Below are 20,503 nucleotides of genomic sequence, written 5' to 3' on the forward strand. Positions count from 1 at the left end.
CAACACAAAGAAAACAGAATCTGTCAAAAACAGAACAGTCTGTAGCAATATGGATATTTCGAATACTTATGTAACTCCAAAAACTCTGAAAAATTAGGATGACCTGGGAAATTTGCATGTTAATCATGTGCAAAAAGAATTGGTATTTTATCTCTCTCTGGTTAGACATGAGAATTGTTTTCATGAGTGCAAAAGTTTATGTTTTTCAGCAAGATCAAACAACTATCTCCCAAGAAGATCCTAAAGGATTTACTTGGCACAAATACTAATTAAAACACAAAAACACAATCATAGCAGTAGCATAATTGTGCTAACACTTAAGAATAGAAAGCAAAAAGCAAAAATAAATTTTATTCATTGGGTTGCCTCCCAACATGCTCTTTCTTTTATAGCCATTAAGATAGGCTTTGAGATTCCAATGATGCTCACACGAAAGATAAGAATTGAAACACAAAGAGAGCATCATGAAACATATGACAAACACATCTAAGTCTAACATACTTCCTATGCATGGGAATTTTATAAGCAAACAAATTATCAAGACAAGAAACATCTAACATATGCAAAGAAGAGGAATAAAACATTGTCGGTCTCAACATAACGAGAGGTAATTTAGTAACATGAAAATTTGTACAACCATATTTTCCTCTCTCATAATAATTACATGTAGGATCATAATTAAATTTAATAATATAGCTATCATATAAAGTTTTCACTTCATGATCCATATGCAAAAAAGTTTTATGATCTTCCAATATAGTGGGATAATCATCAACTAAAGTCATGACGTCTCCAAACCCACTTTTATCAAAAATTTCATAAGATTGAACACTCTCAAAATATGTGGGATTATTTTTACTAAAAGTTGACGCTCTTCCAAACCCACTTTCAATATTATTGCGAACATTATTATCAATATCATATTCATCACGAGGCTTAAATAAATCTTCAAGATTATAAGAAGAATCACCCCAATCATGATCATTGCAACAAGTAGTGGACATAGAAAAATTAGCATCCCCAAGCTTGGGATTTTGCATATTATTAGCAGAATTGACATTAATAGAATTCATAGTAAAATCATTGTAATCATGCTTTTCATTCAAGGGGCTATCATGAATCACTTCATAAATTTCTTCATCACAATTTTCAGATTCACGAATCTCAAGCAAAACTTCATAAAGATAATCTAGTGCACTCAAATCACTAGCAATTGGTTCATCATAATTGGATCTTTTGAAAAGATTAGCAAGTGGATGAGGATCCATATTAATAGTTTTTAGCAAGCAAAGATGCAAGCAAATAGAAGGCGCATGGAAACAAAGTAGGCAAACAAGAACACACACAAAACAGATCTGACAAGAAAACGGCGAACGAAAAAGAAGGCGAATAAAACAACAATTTTTTGTGAAGTAGGGCAGAGGAAAACGAGAGGCAAATGGAAAATGATGTAAATTGTGAGGATATGATATTTGTGATTAGGAACCTGGTAGATGTTGATGATCCTCCCCAACAATGGCGCCAGAAATTCCTTTTGATGCGGCTTGAAGCTACGTCAGTATTTCAGTATTTCCCCAAAGAGGAAGGGATGATGCAGCACAACGATGGTAGGTATTTCCATCAGTGATGAGACCAAGGTTATCGAACCAGTAGGAGAACCAAGCAACAATATGTAAACGGCACCTACACATAAATAACAAATACTCGCAACCCGACGTATTAAAGGGGTTGTCAAACCCTTTCGGGTAACAGCGCCGAAAATTGGCAAACGGACATTGATACGTCTCCAACGTATCTATAATTTTTGATTGTTCCATGCTATTATATTATCAACCTTGGATGTTTTATATGCTATTTTATATGATTTTTGGGACTAACCTATTAACCTAGAGCCCAGTGCCAGTTTCTGTTTTTTCCTTGTTTTTGAGTATCGTAGAAAAGGAAAATCAAACGGAGTCCAATTGACCTGAAATTTCACGGAGATCATTTTTGGAGCAGAAGAAGCCCACGAAGTACCGGAGTATTCCAGAATTTTCCCTTGATAAAGTTCTTGATTTTGATCTAGAGGAAATTTATATGTATTGTGCGGTGAATTGCATTGAAAATCCTTATATTTCCAATTACATAAAGACAATAAAACAAATAGAAGATGAAGAGAATACTAATGAAAGGGAAGAGACTTCTCAATATCCTCCTATTATTTCTTATGATGAATCAGGTAACGAGGAAGAGCTTCTATCCAACCAATCTCATTAATAAGGAGCCCCAAAAAGAGGGTTAAACCCACACATGATGCGAAGAAGCAAAAGAAAAGACATAGAAGCAATGGTAAAAAGGTATCCCTCCCAAATGATGTTGCTCCTATTACTCATTGTGATGATGATAATTGCTATACTATTGGTTCTATCCATACTATTAATGATGAGAGTGATTATGCTTATGATATGAAAAGGCACAAGCTTGGGGATGCTATGTTTGATGAGAATGACATGTTTGAGAATTTATTTGCTGCAATTAATGTTTGTCCCAAGCTTGGGGATGCTATGTTTTATGAAGATGATATTTTTAACCCCCCAAGTTTTGATATGCAAATTTATTATGATGATAGCATGCATCCTATTTATGATGACAATTATGAAAGTGGATTTGGAGATGTCATGACTTTATTTAGTAATGATTCCACTATCTTGGAAGAGGTTTCAATTGATTATGATGAGAACAAAGTTGCTACTTATGATGATTAGTGATGCCACTTATGCTATAAAAAGTAGTGATGATTATATCAAAACTTGTCATGATTATGATTACCCTTTTCTAAACATTACTCTTTTAATGTGGAAACAATTTATAGTATTCGGGTTTCTTATGATACTCCCACTATTCCGGATGAGAATAATTTCGCTTATGTGGAGAATAGTAAATTTTCTATGCTTGTAGATCATGAAAACAATGCTTTATGTGATAGTTATATTTTTGAATTCATTCATGGTGCTACTAAAAATTATTATGAGGGAGGAATATATGCTTGTAAGAATTGCACTAATATCAAGTTTCCTCTCTATTTGCTTAAAGTTTTGAAGTTGTGCTTGTTTTGCCCTCCTATGCTAGTTGATTATTGTTCCCATAAGTTTTTTGCTCACAAAATCCCTATGCATAGGAAGTGGGTTAGACTTAAATGTTCTAGTCATATTCTTCAAGATTCTCTCTTTATGTTTCAATTCTTATCTTTTGTGTGAGCATCATTGAAATCTTCATGCCTAGCTAGGGGCGTTAAACGATAGCGCTTGTTGGGAGGCAACCCAACTTCATTTTGTTCTTTGATTTTTGCTCATGTTTAGTAATAAATAATTCATCTAGCCTCTATTTAGATGTGGTTTTATGTTTTAATTAGTGTTTGTGCCAAGTAGAACCTTTGGTAACACTGGGGTGAAGTCTTTGCAATCTTGCTGTAAAAAAACAGAAACTTTAGCGCTCATGAGTTTTGCTGCCATTTTTACTGGATAGTGCGATTAGGTTCATTCTTTTTGCAGATGATTAATAGACAAATTTATCACGTCCACCAATTTATTTCAGAATTTTGGGGGTTACAGAAGTATATGTTTGATACAGATTACTACACACTGTTCTATTTTTGACAGATTCTGTTTTCATTGTGTTGTTTGCTTATTTTGATGAATCTATGAGTAGTATCAGAGGGTATGAACCATAGAGAAGTTGGAATATAGTAGATATTACACCAATTTTAATTTAGAATGAGTTCACAATAGTACCTAAGTGGTAATTTATTTTCTTATACTAACGGAGCTTACAAGTTTTCTGTTAAGTTTTGTGTTGTGAAGTTTTCAAGTTTTGGGTAAACATTCGATGGACTATGGAATAAGGAGTGGCAAGAGCCTAAGCTTGGGGATGCCCCGGATGGCATCCCCTTTTTCATCTTCGTTCATCGTTAACTTTACTTGGAGCTATATTTTTATTCACCACATGATATGTGTTTTGCTTGGAGCGTCATTTTATTTTCTTTTGTTTTGCTTGATGTTTGAATAAAATACCAAGATCTGAAATTCTTAAATGTTAGAGAGTCTTCACATAGTTGCATAATTATTCGACTACTCATTGATCTTCACTTATATCTCGTGGAGTAGTTTGTCGTTTGCTCTAGTACTTCACTTATATCTTTTTAGAGCATGGCGGTAGTTTTATTTTGAAGAAATTGTTGAACTCTCATGCTTCACTTATATTATTTTGAGAGTCTTTAGAACAACATGGTAATTTTCTTGGGTTATAAAATTAGTCCTACTATGATGGGCATTCAAGATGGGTATAATAAAAACTTTCATATAGAGTGCATTGAATACTATGAGAAGTTTGATACTTGATGATTGTTTTGAGATATGAAGATGGTGATATTAGAGTCATGCTAGTTGAGTAGTTGTGAATTTGAGAGATACTTGTGTTAAAGTTTGTGATTCCCGTAGCATGCACGTATGGTGAACCGTTATGTGATGAAGTCGGGGCATGATTTATTTTTTGATCGTCTTCCTTATGAGTGGCGGTCGGGGACGAGCGATGGTCTTTTCCTACCAATCTACCCCCTAGGAGCATGCATGTAGTACTTCATTTCGATAACTAATAGATTTTTGCAATAAGTATGTGAGTTCTTTATGACTAATGTTGAGTCCATGGATTATACGCACTCTCACCCTTCCACCATTGCTAGCCTCTCTAATACCGTGCACTTTTCGCCGGTATCATACACCCACCATATACCTTCCTCAAAACAGCCACCATACCTACCTAGTATGGCATTTCCATAGCCATTCTGAGATATATTGCCATGCAACTTTCCACCGTTCCATTCATTATGACACGTTCCATCATTGTCATATTGCTTTGCATGATCATGTAGTTGACATCGTATTTGTGGCAAAGCCACCGTTCATAATTCTTTCATACATGTCATGCTTGATTCATTGCACATCCCGGTACACCACTGGAGGCATTCACATAGAGTCATATTTTGTTCTAAGTATCGATTTGTAAGTAAATAAAAGTGGGATGATCATCATTATTAGAGCATTGTCCCATGTGAGGAAAGGATGATGAAGACTATGATTCCCCCACAAGCCAGGATGAGACTCTGGATGAAAAATAAAAAAAGGAGAAAAAAGAGGCCATAAAAAAGGAGAAGGCCCAAAAAACAAAAAAAACAAAAAAAAGAGAAAAAGAGAGAAGGGGCAATGCTACTATCCTTTTACCACACTTGTGCTTCAAAGTAGCACCATGATCTTCATGATAGAGAGTCTCCTATGTTGTCACTTTCATATACTAGTGGGAATCTTTCATTATAGAACTTGGCTTGTATATTCCAATGATGGGCTTCCTCAATATGCCCTAGGTCTTCGTGAGCAAGTGAGTTGGATGCACACCCACTTAGTTTCTTTTTGAGCTTTCATACACTATAGCTCTAGTGCATCCGTTGCATGGCAATCCCTACTCACTCACACTGATATTTATTGATGGGCATCTACATAGCCCGTTGATACGCCTAGTTGATGTGAGACTATCTTCTCCTTTTTGTCTTCTCCACAACCACCATTCTATTCCACCTATAGTGCTATATCCATGGCTCATGCTCATGTATTACATTAAGATTGAAAAAGTTTGAGAACATCAAAAGTATGAAACAATTGTTTGGCTTGTCATCGGGTTTGTGCATGATTTAGATATTTTGTGTGATGAAGATAAAGCATATAGCCAGACCATATGATTTTGTAGGGATAGCTTTCTTTGGCCGTGTTATTTTGAGAAGACATGATTACTTTGTTAGTATGCTTGAAGTATTATTATTTTTATGTCAATATTAAACTTTTGTCTTGAATCTTATGGATATGAATATTCTTGCCAATAAAGAGAATTACATGGATAAATATGTTAGGTAGCATTCCACATCAAAATTTCTGTTTTTATCATTTACCTACTCGAGGACGAGCAGGAATTAAGCTTGGGGATGCTTTATACATCACCAATGTATCTATAATTTTTGATTGTTCCATGCTATTATATTATCAACCGTGGATGTTTTATATGCATTTATATGCTATTTTATATGATTTTTGGGACTAACCTATTAACCTAGAGCCCAGTGCCAGTTTATGTTTTTTCCTTGTTTTTTGAGTATCGCAGAAAAGGAAAATCAAACAGAGTCCAATTGACCTGAAATTTCACGGAGATCATTTTTGGACCAGAAGAAGCCCACAGAGTACCGGAGATGGGCCACAAGAGTCCCGAGGCCACCACGAGGGTGTGGGGCACGCCCTACCCCCTGGGCGCGCCCCCTACCTCGTGGCCCCCTCGGGGACCCCCTGACTTGTTCCCGACTCCAACACCTCTTATATAACCCCAAACTTCCAGAAAGAAACCTAGATCGGGAGTCCCGCCGCCGCAAGCCTTTGTAGCCACCGAAAACCAATCTAGACCCGTTCTGGCACCCTGCCGGAGGGGGAATCCCTTTCCGGTGGCCATCTCCATCATCCCGGCGCTCTCCATGACAAGGAGGGAGTAGTTCACCCTCGGGGCTGAGGGTATGTACCAGTAGCTATGTGTTTGATCTCTCTCTCTCTCTCTCATGTTCTTGATTTGGCATGATCTTGATGTATCATGAGCTTTGCTGTTATAGTTGGATCTTATGATGTTTCTCCCCCTCTATCTCCTTGTGATGGATTGAGTTTTCCCTTTGAAGTTATCTTATCAGATTGAGTCTTTAAGGATTTGAGAACACTTGATGTATGTCTTGCATGTGCTTATCTGTGGTGACAATGGGATATCACGTGATCCACTTGATGTATGTTTTGGTGATCAACTTGCGAGTTCTGTGACCTCGTGAACTTATGCATAGGGGTTGGCACACGTTTTCGTCTTGACTCTCCAGTAGAAACTTTGGGGCACTCTTTGAAGTTCTTTGTGTTGGTTGAATAGATGAATCTGAGATTGTGTGATGCATATCGTATAATCATACCCACGGATACTTGAGGTGACATTGGAGTATCTAGGTGACATTAGTTTTTTGGTTGATTTGTGTCTTAAGGTGTTATTCTAGTACTAACTCTAGGATAGATTGAAAGGAAAGAATAGCTTCGTGTTATTTTACTACGGACTCTTGAATAGATCGATCAGAAAGGATAACTTTGAGGTGGTTTCATACCTTCCAATAATCTCTTCGTTTGTTCTCCGCTATTAGTGACTTTGGAGTGACTCCTTATTGCATGTTGAGGGATAGTTATATGATCCAATTATGTTATTATTGTTGAGAGAACTTGCACTAGTGAAAGTATGAACCCTAGGCCTTGTTTCAATGCATTGCAATACCGTTTTTGGTCACTTTTATCATTAGTTACCTTGCTGTTTTTATATTTTCAGATTACAAAAACCTATATCTACCATCCATATTGCACTTGTATCACCATATCTTCGCCGAACTAGTGCACCTATACAATTTACCATTGTATTGGGTGTGTTGGGGACACAAGAGACTCTTTGTTATTTGGTTGCGGGGTTGCTTGAGAGAGACCATCTTCATCCTACGCCTCCCACGGATTGATAAACCTTAGGTCATCTACTTGAGGGAAATTTGCTATTGTCCTACAAACCTCTGCACTTGGAGGCCCAGTAATGTCTACAAGAAGAAGGTTGTGTAGTAGACATCAGACATGAATAAATTGTAGTAGATTGATAGATCGAACGCCAAATAAAATAAAGTGTAGCAAGGTATTTTTGTATTTTTGGTTTAATAGATCTGAAAATAAAAGGTAAATAAAATAGATCACAAATGCAAATAATATGAGAAAGAGACCCGGGGGCCGTAGATTTCACTAGTGGATTCTCTCGAAAAAAATAGCAAACAGTGGGTAAACAAATTATTGTTGGGTAATTGATAGAACTTCAAATAATCATGACGATATCCAGGCAATGATCATTATATAGGCATCACGTCCAAGATTAGTAGACCGACTCCAGCCTGCATCTACTACTATTACTCCATACATCAACCGCTATCCAGCATGCATCTAGTGTATTAAGTTCATGGAGAAACGGAGTAATGCAATAAGAACGATGACATGATGTAAGGACATATTTATCCCTAAGTGTTTTGGTGAGTGATGACAACGCATTTGCGGACTAATTGTGTGCCATGAGTTTTCCAGACACTTCTTTGCTAGGCACAAGACGATTGGGTGCCCCTCGAAGACTGACGAAGACAACGTCTTTTCTACGTTTCTTTTTGGTGGATTTGAGTCATAGGAAAGCCGTACTATTAAGAGGGGGTCCGCGTTGGAAAGGTTTGGGTGGAATCATCACGTACACGTCTCCTTTTATCCCCTCCTTCTTCCTTGGAGCTTCCTCCGTTTTTCCTGCCTCCTTTGACTGGCTGCTATTGTGGTTGCGGTAGTACCGCTCCTGGATCAACGGTAGTACCGTAGGCATCCACGGTAGTACCGCACGGTGGCGCGGTAGTACCGCTGGTGTTCACGGTAGTACCGCTCCCCTGGAGCCGCACTACCGCTGCCCACCAGGCTAGTGCCGCCCCTTTGCGGTAGTAGGAGCGGATGTAATTTTTTACATCCGCACCTGCCGCGGTAGTACTGCTTTCGCCGTGCGGTAGTACTGTGCTATGCGGTCAGGCAGTAGTACCGCCCCTCGGCAGTACTACTGTGTCGGGTTTTTGCTACTTCCGTTTATTTGCGGAAGTAGGCATGGTAGTTCCCCTTCCCCCTGGCTGGGACTTTTGCGCTGTGGTAGTACCGCATGGGGGGGCGCGGTAGTATCGCGCGTGCGGAAGTACCGCCCCCAGCTTGCGTCTGTTTTTGTGCTGGGGTCGCGGCAGTACCGTGGGTCGGTACGGTTGTACCGCACTGCCGTGCGGTAGTACCGCTTGGTTGCAAGCAGTAGTACCGCGCGGCCTTGCAGTAGTACCGCTGGCCAGGCACGGTAGTACCGCTGGCCGTGGGCTGGTTGGTGGGTAACGGTTGGATCTTTTCCACACACTATATAAAGGGTCTCCTTCTTCCCCGTTGACTCACCTCTTCCACCATTAAAGCTCCATTATTGCTCCAACCTCCATCTTCACCCGATCTCACTCCCTAGCCAACCAAACTTGTTGATTTACTCGGGAGTGGTTGAGAAGGCCCCGATCTACACTTCCACCAAGAGATATTTGATTCCCCCCTACTAATCCCTTGCGGATCCTGTTACTCTTGGGTGTTTGAGCATCCTAGACGGTTGAGGTCACCGCGAAGCCATAGTCCATTGTGGTGAAGCTTTGTGGTGTCGTTGGGAGCCTCCAATTGAGTTGTGGAGATTGCCCCAACCTCGTTTGTAAAGGTTCGGTCGCCGCCTCCAAGGGCACCAATAGTGGAATCACGGCATCTCGCATTGTGTGAGGGCGTGAGGAGATTACGGTGGCCCTAGTGGCTTCTTGGGGAGCATTGTGCCTCCACACCGCTCCAACGGAGACGTACTTCCTCTCAAAGGGAAGGAACTTCGGCAACACATCCTCGTCTCCACCGTCTCCACTCTTGGTTATCTCGTGCCTTTACTTGTGTAGATTATTTGTTTCTTATATCTTGCTTGCTTGTGTTCCTATTCGTGTTGCATCATATAGGTTGCTCATCTAGTTGCATATCTAGACAACCTACTTTGATGCAAAGATTAAATTGCTAAAGAAAAGCTAAAAATTGTTAGTTGCCTATTCACCCCCCTCTAGTCAACCATATCGATCCTTTCAATTGGTATCAGAGCCTCGTCTCTTTATTAAGGACTTTACTGTCCAAAGAGTATGGTTGATACCGTAGACGGTGCGGAGGAACACTCCGGTGTGAATCCTATCTCGTCTACGGGTGATGGGGGAACTTCGGTCTCTCATGAAGAGTTCAATGTGGCCTTGGAGACATTGAAAACCTCCATGACGACCGAAGTTGAAAGCATGTTTACTAAATTTCTTGAGGGGCTTAAACTATCCACCGCACTGTTGAAAGTGGGTGATCCCGCCATCAAGGTGTCGGATGCTATCCCCGACAAGGGGGAAGCTAGTAGTGAAAAGGCTCCTTCTTCTAGTGGCAAGAATGGCACCGGCATCTTTGCCCATGTGGAACCACCACTTGTTTATGGTGGACCGGTTCCTTCCACTCATTTGAATCATGTCGGTCCTCCCCCTAAGATTGTGAAAAATGAGGATTTTGATTCTTGGGTTTACCGCTTTAAACGTCATTTAAATCATGTGAACACTAACCTTTGGAGAATCATTGAAGAAGGTTTCTATCCACATGATCCAAGCAACTTCACTCCTCGAGAAGCTGCAGACAATCAATTCAATGAGAATGCTCTCTTCATCATTCAAGATGCAATTCCACCCGAAGACCTACCTCATCTTCGTCCCTTCGCCTTGGCCAAAGATGCATGGCATTGTGTCGTGTCTCTCTACCGGGGAAGCGCAAGCATTCAACGCTCCAACTATGAAGTGGTACAAGATGAGGCCGATGAGTTTGCAATGAAGGAAGATGAAGAACCTCATGAGCTTTATCGGAGAGTAACCAAACTCGCGGTCTCACTACGAGATCACGGGAGCAAGGACACAGATGACAATTGGATCAAGCGCAAATTCCTCAAGGCAATGATTCCCTACCACAAGGCCATGTCTTCCGTCATTCGTCAAAGACCGGACTTCCACACTTTGACCTCAAGCGAAGTGTTGGATGAGTTTGTGGCCATGAACATTTTGGACAAGACCGCCGACAATGCGGTGCTCCATTCTCAACGGGCAAAGAAGCCTAACCTTGCATTGAAGGCCAAGCTCACCGTGGAAGAAGAAGAAGAGGAAGAAGAGGAGAGCAACCCCGAAGATACGAAGTATGCATATCATGAACACATGGCACTTGCTTCAAGGCAATTTTGGAGCAAGAAAAACTCGAGGCCCAATTTTATCAAAAACAACTCGAGTGGCACAAGGGGCAAGCAACGTGTAAGGACTTGCTACAATTGCGGCAACGTGAGTCATTTCGTTGCGGAATGCCCGTATGAGAAGAGGGAAGACAATGGTGGCAAACTCATCCGAAAGGACAAGGCCAAGTCGTTCCCCAACAAGAACAACTTCACCAAGAAGACTCCTCCCAAGGCTTTGGTTGTGCAAGAAGAGTGTAATGAGGATGATGATGATGATGAAGATGATGAGTCGGTTGCCATGGCCTCCGTTGCCATTGCAACAACGTCACGGGTGTCTCTCTTCGACTCACCCAACGAGAGCATCACCGCCAAGTGCCTCATGGCTAAAGCCACCAACAAGGTAACCTCCAACATCAAAACTACCATCATTAATCATCCTTCCCCAACGGATAGCATTAATGAACTTGAGGGAGCTAATGTGGAGGCTAACGAGTTTGAGGCCTTTATGGGCAAACTCAAGGGAAAATCCAAGAAGCACTTTGTTGCTCTCTTGGAACAACTGGGTGAGGCCAATGACATGATCGAGGCTCACGAAGACACCATCTCTAAGATGGAAGGGCATAGTCGTGACTATGCCGATGAGATTTCGGATCTTTCCAATGCTCTTGAGGAAGAGCATGGTATTCGTTTGGCTCTTGAGGAGTCACACAACGTTGATCATGCTAAGTTAAAGAAAGATTATGATCATGCCCTCATTGTTTCTCGTGTGCTAAATTCCGAGAAGGCCAAACTCGGGGTTGATCTTGCTAGACTCAAAGAGGAGTTTGATATACTTGACAAGGCCCACAAGGCCTTGAAGGGTATTCACGCTAGTCTCAAGGAGTCTCATGATCAACTCCAAGTGAAGCTAACTAAGGAGAAAGCAACTTTTCCTCATATGGTTTTAATTGATAATGCAAATGCTACTAACCCGTGTTGTGAGCATATACATCTTGGTGGGGAAAATGCGAAGTTGAAGGAGCAACTTGAGAGAGGTCTTGCGACTTGCATACAAGGCAAGAAGAACCTCAACGATCTCTTGATCAACCAAAAGGGAGGTGTGGCCAAGGAAGGGGTTGGGTACGTGCCCGACTCCAAGAACAAGAAGAAGAATGACAAGACCAAACGACCTCCTCCCCTCATGCAAACCTTTGTGAGGGAGGGAGAGAGTGCCCCTGAGGAGAAGAAGAAGAAGAACAATGTCAAGAAGGGTAATGCCATCCCTCTCAACAAAGCCGGCGATTTTAACCCTTATTATGTGTTATGCCGTGCTAGTGATGGGCATGTTTATGCCAAATTTGTTGGTTCTCTTCATGAATACATTGAATGGTCTATTTGGGTTCCAAAAACCCTTGTTACTAACATCAAAGGACCCATTACAAAATGGGTACCTAAAACCAAGCATTGATCTCTTGTAGGTGTTTGCTTCCGGTGGGGGATCATGGTTGCTCGATAGCGGAGCTACAAATCATATGACCGGAAGCAAGGACTTGGTGGTGGACGTGCACAAGGTTCCATCTATGCCCACCAATGTCAAGTGGGGTGACGCCTCATCTTCTAAGGTATTGGGACTTGGCAAGGTGGTCATCTCTCATGATCTCACGATTGAGAAGGTCATGCTTGTTGAGTCCCTTGCAGACAATTTACTTTCCGTTCGTCAACTTGCTATCATGGGCTTTGCCACTTTCTTTGATATCGATACCGTGGCCCTCTTGTGGAGCAAGACTCTTAAAGTAGCCTTTGTTGGGCATGTCGAGAACGGTCTATATGTGATTAACTTTTCGGAGCGACCCACTAAGACCGCGACATGCCTAATGGCTAAAGTTGATGTGGGATGGCTTTGGCATCGCCGTTTAGCCCATGTCAATATGAGATCTTTGCAAAGTATCCTCAAGGGGGACCATGTCCATGAACTAAGGAATGTTAGTTTTGCTAAAGATCGTGCTTGCAGTGCCTGTATCGAAGGAAAGCTACATGAGAAGGCTCACCCTCCCACGACTATCATTTATTCAAAGAAGCCTTTGGAGCTCCTTCACATGGATCTCTTTGGGCCTCCATCCTTTGATAGTCTTGGAGGTAGGAACTATTGCTTGGTGATTGTGGATGACTACTCAAGGTACACGTGGGTGTATTTCTTCAAGAGGAAGAGCGAGACCCAACAAACCGTCATTGACTTTGCAAATGAAGCACAACGTCAACACAATGCAAAGATCTTGACAATAAGAAGTGACAACGGCACCGAGTTCAAGAACTACACCTTGGATGAGTTTCTTAGTGACGAGGGAATCAAGCATCAATATTCCGCACCCTACACCCCTCAACAAAACGGTGTTGCGGAGAGGAAGAATCGGACATTGATGGATGCGGCAAGGACCATGATAGCGGAGTTCAAGTCTCCGTACAACTTTTGGGCCGAAGCCATCAACACCGCGTGTCATGCATCAAATCGGCTCTACCTCCGCAAGGGCTTGAACAAGACTCCATATGAAATACTCACCGGTAACAAGCCCAACCTCAAGTACTTCCGGGTATTCGGGTGTAAGTGTTTCATTCTCAAGAAAGGTGTTCGGTTGTCTAAATTTGAGGCTAGAGCTTATGAGGGCATATTTGTTGGTTATGCTACAAACTCTCATGCTTACCGTGTCCTTAATCAATCCACGAGACTTATTGAGGAGACATGTAACGTGGAGTTTGATGAGAATAACGGCTCCCAAGTGGAGCAAAGTGGCACTTGTGATGTAGGTGATAAAATTCCTCCTCAAGCCATAAGAAGAATGGGTGTTGGTTTCATCCTACCCATTGAGGAACCCCTTGTGGCCGAAGGAGAAGGACAATGCTCCACTCAAGTGGAGCCATCACCAACCCAAGGCCCACACGCTTCCAAAGAACAAAGTGAAGGCCCTCAACCTCATGAACAAGACCAAGGGCAAGATCATACTCAAGACGGTGTGGACACACCAAGTGATGCCCAAGGTCAAGTTCTCTCCCCCGAGCAAGTTCAAGATCAAGAACAAGTTCATGACGGCGCTCAAGATGATCAAGTAACCGCTCCTCAACTCACCACCGAGGAGGAATTAGAGCATCGTGCCGCCAAGGTTGCTTCCAAGCTCTCCACCAAGGATCATCTCATGATGAATGTGCTTGGAAGCTTAAGAAAGGGGGTAAGCACTCGTAGACAATTAGCAAATTATTGTGAGCATCACGCGTTTGTCTCTTGTGTGGAACCCCACAAGGTCTATGAGGCGCTAGAAGATCCGGATTGGCTCAATGCCATGCACGACGAACTCAACAACTTCGAGTGCAACAAAGTGTGGAGATTGGTGCCAAGGCCAACGGGGAACCACAATGTCATTGGAACCAAGTGGATATTCAAGAACAAGCAAGATGCCCATGGGATTATCGTTCGCAACAAGGCTCGTTTGGTAGCACAAGGCTACTCCCAAGTCGAGGGTATCGACTACACTGAAACCTTTGCTCCCGTTGCTCGTCTTGAATCCATTCGCATGTTGATTGCATATGCTTCTCATCATAACTTTAAGTTACAACAAATGGATGTGAAGAGTGCTTTTCTTAATGGTCCCATTAATGAATTGGTGTACATCAAGCAACCCCCCGGGTTCGAGGATCCCTACTTTCCCGATCATGTGTATCAACTCGATAAGGCACTCTATGGCCTTAAACAAGCCCCACGTGCGTGGTATGACCACCTTACCGAGTTGTTACAAGACCGTGGTTTTGAAGTTGGGCTAATCGACCCCACTATTTTTACTAAGAAGGTCAAAGGGGAGTTGTTTGTGTGCCAATTATATGTTGATGATATTATCTTTGGTTCTCCTAACAAAGCTTTCAATGAGGAATTTGCCGCTCTCATGACCTCAAAGTTCGAGATGTCCTCCATGGGAGAGTTGAAGTTCTTTCTAGGGTTCAAAGTGAAGCAAAGAAGAGAAGGAACCTTCATCAATCAATCCAAATACACTCAAGACATGCTCAAGAGATTCAAGCTAAGTGACGTCAAGCCGGCTTCCACTCCAATGCCCACCAAGTGCCAACTTGACTTAGATCCCAATGGTAAAGTGGTGGATCAAAAGGTATATCGTTCCATGATTGGTTCCTTGCTTTACCTTTGTGCATCTAGACCGGACATCATGTTGAGTGTGGGAATTTGTGCACGGTTTCAAGCCACACCTAAGGAAAGTCACTATGTGGCGGTCAAACGAATCTTTCGATATTTGACTCATACCCCAAACTTTGGCTTATGGTACCCAAGAGGATCAAACTTCAAGCTTGTAGGGTACTCGGATTCCGATTGGGTGGGAGACAAAGTGGATAGGAAGTCCACTTCCGGAGGGTGCCAATTCCTTGGTTGCTCTTTGGTAAGTTGGTCTTCCAAAAAGCAAAGTTGTGTGTCTCTCTCGTCCACCGAAGCGGAGTATGTGGCAGCCGGTAGTTGTTGTGCACAACTCTTATGGATGAGGCAAACTTTAAAGGATTATGGTGTCACTTGTGACAAAGTGCCTCTTTGGTGTGACAATGAAAGTGCCATCAAGATCTCTCTCAACCCGGTGCAACACTTCAAGGCGAAGCATATTGAGATCCGGTATCACTTCATCCGGGATCACATTAGGCGAGGAGAGATCGAGCTCAACTACGTCAACACTCATGATAACCTTGCAGATATCTTCACGAAGCCCTTGGATGAAGCAAGATTTCGCGAGTTAAGGCATGAGCTAAATATCATCGATTCGAGCAATGTTGCTTGAACCCTTGCACACCCCACCATACTCAATGTGTTGTCCTATTTAGATGTAGGCATGGACATAGGGGGGGTGATGTTCTCTCAATGAACTCTCCCTCCCCCCATTATGCATAAATCAATCAAGTCTTTCACATTAGCCATGTTTGATGGTACCTGTGCTTCAAAGACGAGTTTTGGTCATGGACCCAAGGATAATTCTTCGCGGTGCCATACCAATTGACTCAAACATAGGTGGCTACGGCCACTGCCCTCTCTTTTGGAGAGGTGGTGTCTCGTGGTTGGTTCGTTTGTCGTGTGCCTTTCTGGTTTTGTGTGTTGCGTGGTCTTGTGGTGTCGTGTTGGCTCGGAGTGGTTTGTGCAAAGATCCAGTTTTTCGCGCTCGAAACGTGCATCTTCTTGAGCCCATGGTACTACCGCGTCTGGGCACGGTACTACCGCTTTGGGAGGCACGGTACTACCGCGCCACAGCACGATACTACCGCTCTGGTGTGGTACCTCGGAAGTACCGCACCGTGCGGTACTACCGTGTCTGGGCACGGTACTACCGCATCGTCAAGGGCGCGTGGGGGTTATGACTCGGGCAGGGGAGTTCCAACTCCCCATACCCATTCATTGTCTCTCTCTCCACGTCTCTCCCTCTCAAGAACGGCGCCAGAGGCCCTCGCCGGATCTCCGTCTCCGGCCACTCTCCTCGGATTCCGACCGGTGGGATCGTTCCCCACCACTTCCTCTTGCCATGGACCAAGGTTTTTCCCCAAATCCCTCTTTTTTCTTAGTTGTTCTCTTGCTTCTAGGCTTTTGGGGAGAAACTTGTCGTCCTTGAGATTTTAGGCCAAATCTATGCAAGAGTAGGATGTAGGAGAGTCGTGATGCGTAGGAAACATACTTGATATGCTGTTTTGTGGTAGCTTTGTCCAACCGTAGTACCGCTGTGGTTTCGCGGGCTTTCTCAGATTTGAACCAGTTCAGATCTAACACGGTGCGGTACTACCATGCCCGATGTGCGGTACTACCGCTCTTGCGGTACTACCGCCCGTCAGGTGCGGTACTACCGTACCGTGCGGTACTATCGCTCCGCGGACGCGGTACTACCGCGCCGGCCGCGGCACTAAGGTCGTACTACCGCTCCTACACCCGGTACTACCGTGATCTTGCATGGTACTACTGCGTCTAAGAGTCGTACTACTCTCTTAGCTCCGCAGCTCTTGGCAGTACTACCGTAGGGATCAAATCTCTCTCTAGGCATTTATCATGTGTGCTTTCTACTTGTTTCACTTGCTTTGTTGTGGTCTTTGCATTAATCTCTCTTGGCTGTTGTGGGTGTTTTTGCGTTCTGTGTCTCAGGTGGTGGCTCTCGCCGTTCCCATCCCAGTCATGACACTGGCTCCAAGCGTCTGTGCAACCCCCAAGATGAAGCCCCAGAGGGCTCCAATGCCCCCAAGCGCAATGTCAAGACCACTGCCAGCAAGCAAAAGGAACCGGCTAAGGGCATGGACGAGATTTCAACCACTGAGTATGTCGAGCGCTGGAAGATCAATCCCTATGTGAATCCTCGGGCTATCCTTAGAGGCACCGAGTTGTTCTAGACCAAGCAACATGCTCTCATCTATCTGGATGTGATCGAGAACAAGCAGAATACCTTCATGGATGTCAAGTGGATAGACATGCATCACCTGCGGAAAGACAAGTTTCGTGACTATTTTGGAGAGGCTCTGGACTTGGTGGAGCAGTTTACTATTGAGCCGGTGATCTCCTTTCACCTTGACTATGACCCTGAGCTTATCTGTCAGTTCTTTGCCTCAGTGTACTTTCATCCCGGGGAGGAGCGGAGGATGACCAATGGCCGTCAGCTGTCTGCTACATGGAAAGAGTTCATGGATCTGCTGCACATTCCTGATGACAAGCTTCACACCCCCGTTGGCATTCGCCCCCATGCCAACTCTGAGTCTGCCAACAAGAACCAGCTTCAGCCCTTCCTTGTTGAGAAGGTACTCCCCAATGGCAAGTCATCTTGGGTGTTGAACTCCTTTCTGGATATCATGCATCGCATCTTCCGCAACACTCTGTTCCCACGCATTGGCGACAAGGACAAGGTTCATGCATATCTAGTGGACATGTTGCTCTTGTGTGAAGAGGCACATACTTCTCAGACTCAGCCACTTGATGTCTCACACATCATGTGGTGTGAGCTTCGGTTTGCGGTGTTCACTCGCAAGGTACCTATCTATGGACCGTACCTGTTTCTGCTACTCTCCACCACTTGGGAGAAGACGTATCCAGGTGATGAGTTCCTTGCTCCAGACTGGATTCGCCATGAGTCCATCAGCCTCCGCGTCAAGCCCAACTGGGCCAACACCACTACCCGTGCTGAGGCATCTTCTGCTAGGAGGGCTGCTGGTGAGGGGGAGGCTGCTGCTGCTGAGACTGCTGCTGAGGACCGTGCTGCTAGGTCCACCACTTCTTCCTCTGAGCCGTCATGGGCCAAGAAGCTGAAGGACAAGATAACGACTCTCTTCTGCATGCAGGCGAAGGGACAGTACAGGGCTCATGTGACTGACAAGGAGAGTCGCCGCCGTGACAAGAAGGTGATGAGGCTCTTTGGAGAGGATGTGTCTAGCGGGTCTGAGGACGTCATCACACCTGAGGCTGCCTGGATGTCAAAGCAGGGCTACAAGTGGACCAGTTCAGAGGATGACATCGAGGAGAATATCCCCGCCACTGAGTCTGACGAGGAGCACGAGGAGCAGTGGGACGACTTCTCTGCCTGAGCCACCCTGTGTGTGTAGGTGTCCTCTCTGCCTTTTTGGCGTCTCGATGCCAAAGGGGGAGAGAGTGTAGGGATTTGCGTTGTGTCGTGCTTGGTGTGTTTGTTTGCTTTGTCGTTTGGACCTCATTTGCCTCGTTTGCTTTTGTTCGGTTTGTGCCTTCGAGACCTATCCTCCATATGGTGTAAGACATATGCACTCTATCTATCTTAGTTATCTTATGTTTGTACTATCTTGTCTAGTGATAAATTTGCCTTGTCTCTATAATATAGGGGGAGCTCTGTTCCTAGTATTCGTGCTCATCTAGGTGGCACACATTTAGGGGGAGCCCATCTATATTATAGAGAGGAGGGGTTTGCTTTTACTTAATAGTATTTTTCCTTGTGCAAATCCCGTTTTGTCATCAATCCACCAAAAAGGGGGAGATTGTAAAGACATATTTATCCCTAAGTGTTTTGGTGATTGATGACAACGCATTTGTGGACTAATCGCGTGCCATGAGTTTTCCAGACACTTCTTTGCTAGGCACAAGACGATTGGGTGCCCCTCGAAGACTAACGAAGACGGCGTCTTTTCTACGTTTCTTTTTGGTGGATTTGAGTCGTAGGAAAGCCATACTATTAAGAGGGGGTCCGCGTTGGAAAGGTTTGGGTGGAATCATCACGTAGACGTCTCCTTTTATCCCCTCCTTCTTCCTTGGAGCTTCCTCCGTTTTTCCTGCCTCCTTTGACTGGCCGCTATTGTGGTTGCGGTAGTACCGCTCCTGGATCAACGGTAGTACCATAGGCATCCACGGTAATACCGCGCGGTGGCGCGGTAGTACCGCTGGTGCTCACGGTAGTACCGCTCCCCTGGAGCCGCACTACCGCTGCCCACCAGGCTAGTGCCGCCCCTTTGCGGTAGTAGGAGCGGATGTAATTTTTTACATCCGCACCTGCCGCGGTAGTACCGCTTTCGCCGTGCGATAGTACCGCGCTATGCGGTCAGGCAGTAGTACCGCCCCTTGGCAGTACTACTGTGTCGGGTTTTTGCTACTTCCGTTTATTTGCGGAAGTAGGCACGGTAGTTCCCCTTCCCCCTGGCTGGGACTTTTGCGTTGCGGTAGTACCGCATGGGGGGCGCGGTAGTACCGCACGTGCGGAAGTACCGGCCCCAGCTTGCGTCTGTTTTTGTGCTGGGGTCACGGCAGTACCGTGGGTCGGTACGGTTGTACCGCACTGCCGTGCGGTAGTACCGCTTGGTTGCAAGCAGTAGTACCGCGTGGCCTTGCGGTAGTACCGCTGGCCAGGCGCGGTAGTACCGCTGGCCGCGGGCTGGTTGGTGGGTAACGGTTGGATCTTTTCCACACACTATATAAAGGGTCTCCTTCTTCCCCGTTGACTCACCTCTTCCACCATTAAAGCTCCATTATTGCTCCAACCTCCATTTTCGCCCGATCTCACTCCCTAGCCAACCAAACTTGTTGATTTGCTCGGGAGTGGTTGAGAAGGCCCCGATCTACACTTCCACCAAGAGATATTTGATTCCCCCTTACTAATCCCTTGCGGATCTTGTTACTCTTGGGTGTTTGAGCATCCTAGACTGTTGAGGTCACCGCGAAGCCATAGTCCATTGTGGTGAAGCTTCGTGGTGTCGTTGGGAGCCTCCAATTGAGTTGTGGAGATTGCCCCAACCTCGTTTGTAAAGGTTCGGTCGCCGCCTCCAAGGGCACCAATAGTGGAATCACGGCATCTCACATTGTGTGAGGGCGTGAGGAGATTACGGTGGCCCTAGTGGCTTCTTGGGGAGCATTGTGCCTCCACACCGCTCCAACGGAGACATACTTCCTCTCAAAGGGAAGGAACTTCGGCAACACATCCTCGTCTCCACCGTCTCCACTCTTGGTTATCTCGTGCCTTTACTTGTGTAGATTATTTGTTTCTTATATCTTGCTTGCTTGTGTTCCTATTTGTGTTGCATCATATAGGTTGCTCATCTAGTTGCATATCTAGACAACCTACTTTGATGC

This window comes from Triticum dicoccoides, chromosome 5A, assembly GCF_002162155.2.
Source record: "Triticum dicoccoides isolate Atlit2015 ecotype Zavitan chromosome 5A, WEW_v2.0, whole genome shotgun sequence".
NCBI lineage: Eukaryota > Viridiplantae > Streptophyta > Magnoliopsida > Poales > Poaceae > Triticum > Triticum dicoccoides.